This window comes from Melanotaenia boesemani, chromosome 12 (assembly GCF_017639745.1).
Source record: "Melanotaenia boesemani isolate fMelBoe1 chromosome 12, fMelBoe1.pri, whole genome shotgun sequence".
Taxonomy (NCBI): domain Eukaryota; kingdom Metazoa; phylum Chordata; class Actinopteri; order Atheriniformes; family Melanotaeniidae; genus Melanotaenia; species Melanotaenia boesemani.
In genome coordinates this window covers 6,978,493-6,985,084 of record NC_055693.1, presented here as the reverse complement: position 1 = coordinate 6,985,084, position 6,592 = coordinate 6,978,493, and positions in this window count along the sequence as shown.

Sequence of the window (6,592 nt, the reverse complement as noted above, 5' to 3'; positions counted from 1 at the left end):
ATTACATAAAGAGGTTGAGGTGAAAGGGAGCCCAGGTATCAAAAGTTTCTCCCCCCCTTTCTTTTTTTTCTTTTTGCTGGTCATTATTTTAACTTCCAGTCTTTATTCTGTGTGAAACTGTTTCACACACCTTCTGTTTTGTGCACAAACTTGGAATTAATTCAGAAATAAGTCTGGAGAAATCACCTTTTTTCTTGACACCTCATCACAAGATCCAGAAAATCCCCAAAACTTTCCAGGACTGCAATGCATGTGAGAAAATGATTGTAGTGTTGTTATCAGTTTGTGTTTATTTTAGGTTATTCTTTACAATCTGAGTCAACATAACACTGTGTATCTAACTTAAAAAAATTTAACTTCAAGGATATTTATTTATAAAATAAGTTGTATTTTTTCCCCTCCTGAAAATTAATGTTATTCATTGCTAAAAATGAATGATAATCTTTTTCAGTATCTATCTTTTTTATTTAGGAATTTTAAAATAAACCTGAAAGATCATCAAGTATTTATGCAGATCTTGACATAAGCATTTAATTTATTTAAAAATTATATTTGCTTCAGTCAATAATTACATATTAAAACGTTTTATGTTGCTTAGCTAATTTATTAATAAATCTACAACGTTAGCTCAGAAAGATAAAAAAACAAATGGGAGGTGAATTTTCAAACACAACTTGTGTTATTCTTGTACATTTTCATTCAGCAGGAGGCTAGATGTAGACGGGTTGTGGTCATGCCGCCTTGTTAGCCTCTTATCTTTACTCATCTTCTTTTTCCTCCTACAGTCTCATGACACGTCAGTCACAGTCTCACGCAGAGTGTCTTCAGAAAGATAAAGACACAGCCACTAAAATCCTTGGACTGGTTCTTTTGGTGTCTGTTTATAAAATACACCAAAGTAAAAAATCTAGAGTTTTTTATAGGTCATTTAGGAAGGCACCACTTTTGCCTTGAGACTGGTCAGTCAGTCTATTTACATAACATTAGTCCGTCCAAACAAGTTTGAATAAATACAGATGTGTTCAGACTGAATCATCTGAAACTGAGGTTCCTAAAACTAGATGGAGTTCAAAAAAATCCTTTATGTTCAGGCTCAACTTGATTGAAAAGGGCCAAGGCGCGCAGCATGCTTTCCAAAGCTTCATTTGTTTTTTCTTTTATCTGAATGAAAAACAGTAATACAGGTGAGTTCTTAGTAACGCTCCTCCTACTATCAAATTTTTATGTTTCTTGTGTCAGAATCAGAAAAGCAGCACATTAAGAACCTGTGTCAACTCACTTCAAGCATTTCCAAACTGCTGCTGTCTAATAAAATCCTGATTTTATAACCGTTGTAATCTGATTAAATTACCTTTAAAGTAACCATGAATACAAAATTTGTGCAGTGAATTCAGCTGCACGTAGATGCAATGTCATCTCCAGGGGCAGAATAGCTTGAACATCTATTTTGCAGAGTCTATTGTAATGTCTAAAGTACTTCAGGTGAATGACTTGATCAGCCTTCCACACATGTATTATAGGACTTGGATGGTGGTCCAGTTAAACCAGGTCAAACTCTAATTGCAGCTTGACTTAAGTGTGCATGTTACAGTGATGTGAGATCCTTCAATCACTGGGAAGCTAAAAGTGGTATAAGGCTTAAGTAACCTGCATGTCAAAGGTTTTATTCCACATACATACACCCTCATTCAACATTAATAACACACCTTTCTAGTGTGTTTAAAGTTGTGTCAGAATACATGGAAGGGAAAACCAGCTGTTACTGACTGCTTAAGCAGTGGTTTAATTCTTAATATTTATATTAGCATAAGGTCATCCTTTTAGGAGCCTGATTAGTGGTTTGTATTCATCATTGGTATAATCAGACAAGCCTGAAAACATCCAATCATTTGTCTTCAGCCCTTTCTTTCTCAACAAGTCCTCATCTGTTTGCATTTTGTCTCAAATATATGAAAAAATAACCGTGGTAAGCATGTTAGCATTTAGCTGAAAAAACAACTGACTGCGGATGTCACTGGACTTATTTTACATGTGTTCATACAAACACACACATGCATATCTGTTTACAGGCAGTCAACCCATAGACAGCTGTGTGAAATAAAACCAACTCACCTCCTCTTCCTGATGTCCAGTTTCCCCAGCAGTGATGCTTCAGTGTGTGATCTCTGAGCTGAAGGGAATCAGCGGTGTTAGCATGTCAGCGGCAGCCAGAAGTGACCGGCATGGATGTTAGTATACAAGCAAACCAAACCTGACATTAATCCTCTCTAACCCGGCTTAATCCACCAACCTCTTCCTCTCTCCCTGCCTTGCAGCGCATCGCTCCTTCTCTCTGCTTTCTTTAGGGATTGTGGAAATCTATTTCTTTCTCTTTCTGTCACTCACTCCATCTGTTTCTCTGCATCCATTTTTCCATTTTCATCCTTTCATATGATTGAGTACTTGTTCTATTATTTCCCATCTCTTTTCAACCATTTTAAGTACGTCAATGGATCACAAAGCTTCTTAACCCTTTAGCCCTTTTAGCAACACACACACACTGCTGTCCTTATGCCTTTGTGAGGGACCTTTGTCCAGATAATGCATTCTAAACCAAATCTTTACCCAATTATATCTTCAACCCACAAAAAAGACCGAAACATACAAAGTGATGTTTGCCTGTCTTTTCCAAAGTAAAAACTCTAAAACATCCAAATTTTCCCAAAGCATCCACATATGAACTGAACCTCACAATGGTCCCCATAAACACAGATGAATGAGAACACAAACACACAGCAGGCCAGGCATATACAGCAACAGCAGGAAGCACAGTGTTAAGATTACAACACACAATACCAGTGTATTTTGTGACGCATTAAATCCCAATGCAGCATCTGGGTGCTCAATAGGTTGGCTGCTATTAGCTGTGTGTACACAGTGGTTATCCTTGGGCGAAAGTCATTAGGTCACCTCTTCAAATTAACACAGATCCCTCCAAAAGAGAGAGAAACAGTGACAGGCCTCACTGCTGAAATGGATGTGAGAAAGCATGGTAACAACTTGTTTTGGAAGGCTTGTGGTCTATTTTTAATCTTCTGAGAATAAAAACGTGGAGTAAAATGATCCAGTAGCTAGGGTCGCTAACTACCAGCTATTAGAAAAACAGACTGCACATGGTGGGGGACACATTGCTTTCTCATTCGTTAAAAGCAAAGAGTAGAACAAGCACCAGCAATCTGTATTTATTATGTCAGTTTGATATAAGACACTTGTAAAATATAAGTCTGCATGATATTTTACAAGTTTCTTTTTCATTTCTTTTTGTTATATTTTGCAACAATTTCTGTAATTTCCAGATTTTACATGGTAGATTAAAGTAGCTCCAAAAAGTAGTTTAAACGTATGTTATCCAACTTCTTTAAGTAATAAGTAATTGATAGCTTTCCCAAATTTTATTAAACATGTCACATCAGCCTCTGGAAATACGTGGCATACAAGTTGCCCCTCACTGTGTCCTCAGATGTCTTTCAACATCTCTTAGCGATTTTTTCTGCTGGATGCTGTTCGATGTCACCTATTTCTCTGTGATTCATCAAGTAAACCCATCAGCAGACACATTCAAGTCATGGACAATTATTTTCTATGCAGAGCGTGTCATGATGCGGTGGAAGTGAGGACCCAAATGCAGACAGTAAAGGCAGGAAGCAGAACGATGCTGTTGACCAAAATTTATTCCAGAACTCAAAACAGGAACCAAGACATGACATGGGTAAACATAAGGCCTTGACAAATACATCTGAAAACCAAAGGGCACATATACACAGAGGGAGTAATGAGGAACAGGTGAAGTGAATGAGAAATCAGACCAGATGCTCTAACGAGCCAGGAACAGAAAACACAGAGCACATGTGGAAAAACTACAAACTGAACTAACATGACAAAAACTGATCATGACCGAACTAAGACCAGGATCAAAATGTGACGAAAACCAAATGACAAAATCAAACATAAGAACCAAGATAATAAACTATGACAGCAAACAGAGGACATGAGGACAAACAGGAAAACTAAACTAAACATGACAAAAACCAAAAACCTAAACTATGATCATGACGGGACTTAAACCAACACCAAAACCAAATTATAACAGAAACTAAATATGACAAAACCAGAATTATAACCCAACATCAAAATATGCCAAAACAAAATAGACAAAACCCAAACACAGGAAATAAGACCATGAAGCATGACAAAATGGCTTAAAGTAAGGCAAGGCAAGGCAAGGCAGTTTATTTGTATAGCACATTTCATGTACAGGACAATTCAAAGTGCTTTACATAAAACAAAGACATTACAGATATTTAGAATAGTAAAAGGCATCAACACATAATCAACACATAATCACAATAAAATAATAAATTACATTAAAATGATTAAAAGCAAGATAAGTAAAAAAAAGTTACCGTGCAGATTTCATGCATAGGCACATGAGAAAAGAAAAGTTTTTAACCTGGATTTAAAAATGTCTACATTTGGGGAAAGTTTAATCTCCACTGGCAGTTTGTTCCATTTGTTTGCAGCATAACAGCTAAATGCTGCTTCTCCATGTTTAGTCTGGACTCTGGCCTGGACTAGTTGACCAGAGTCTTTGGATCTAAGAGCTCTGCTAGGTTTATATTCTCTGAACATATCACAGATGTATTCTGGGCCTAAACCATTCTGGGATTTGTAAATGATCAGAAGGGTTTTAAAATCTATTCTGTGACTGACTGGAAGCCAGTGTAAAGATTTCAAAACTGGTGTGATGTGTTCAGATCTCTTAGTCCTGGTTAAAACTCTAGCAGCAGCGTTCTGGATGAGCTGCAGATGTTTAATGCTCTTTTTAGGAAGTCCTGTTAAAAGACCATTACAGTAATCCAGTCTACTGGAGATGAACGCATGGATGAGTTTCTCTTGGTCTTTCTGGGAGACTAAACTTTTAATTCTGTTGATGTTTCTGAGCTGGTAAAAAGCTGTCTTAGTGACAGCTTTGATATGGCTGCTGAAAGTCAGATCTGAGTCTATCAACACTCCCAGGTTACGAACTTGGTTGGTAATTTTAAGAGCCCGAGTCTCCAGGTGTTTACCAATGCTGACTCTCTTCTCTTTGCTACCAAACAGAATAATCTCAGTTTTGTCTTCATTTAATTGTAGGAAATTCTCCCTCATCCAGGTGTTTATTTGCTCCAGACACTGACACATTAAGTCTATTGGACTGCAGTCGTCTGGTGACAGAGACACATAAAGTTGTGTATCATCTGCATAACTTTGATAACTAATGCTATAGTTTTGTAATATTTTACCCAAAGGGAGCATATACAAGTTGAACAGAAGAGGTCCAAGGACTGACCCCTGGGGGACTCCACAAGTCATGGCCACTCGCTCGGATTCATAGCTGCCGATCGTAACAAAATAACTCCGGCCTTCTAAATAGGACCTGAACCAGTTAAGGACCGCTCCAGAAAGTCCAACCCAGTTTTCCAGCCTGTGTAACAGGATTCTGTGATCTATAGTATCAAACGCAGCACTGAGATCCAACAGAACCAGGACTGATACTTGACCAGAATCGGTATTCAACCTAATGTCATTTAACACTTTGACCAGAGCTGTTTCAGTGCTGTGATGAGGTCGGAAGCCGGACTGAAATTTATCAAGATTTCCACTTTCATTTAAAAAGTCATGAAGCTGGTGAAATACAACTTTTTCAATAATCTTGGAAATAAAAGAGAGGTTAGAGACAGGTCTATAGTTGTTCATTACAGAGGCGTCTAGAGTCCTTTTCTTTAGGAGTGGCTTAATAGCAGCTATCTTTAGTGACTTGGGAAAAATGCCTGATGCCAGCGAGCTGTTAACTATCAGTAGGAGATCACTTTCTACTGAGGTAAAAACTGTTTTTAAAAAGTCGGATGGTATCATGTCCAGAGTGCATGTTGTTGATTTCAAATGCCAAACTGTTTCTTGTAGGACTTTTAAATTCACCATTTTAAATTGTGACATGACATCAGAATTATTTCCGGGTTTTAGACACAGACTAATTTTCTTGTTTGACTGTGTGGAATTAATATTTTGCCTAATTGTTTTAATTTTTTGGCTAAAAAAGTTTGCAAATTGGTTGCATTTCTCAGTGGAAAGGAGCTCTGGGCTTACAGTATCTGTTTAGGAGGATTTGTAAGTTTTTCAATCATAGCAAACAGAGTGCGAGAATTGTTGACATTCCTGTTAATCATTTCAGATAAATGCAGCTCTCTGGCCTTGCACAACTCATTGTTATAGTTACGTAGGCTTTGTTTGTACAGCTCATAGTAAATTTGAAGTTTATTTTTCCGCCATTTCCGCTCAGTTTTTCTGCATTCTCTTTTTAGGCTGGTAACCACAGTGGTGTTTCTCCATGGTGTTTTCTGTTTGCTCAAGTTGCTCTTGATTCTTATCGGTGCAACAGCATCCATTACATTCAAGATTTTCAGATTGAAATTATCCAGGAGTCTATCAACTGACTCTGCACTGGTTGTTGGTAACATAGCTATGGCCTCCACAAACTTAGCACTTGTTCTTTCATTAATGTACCTCTTTCTAA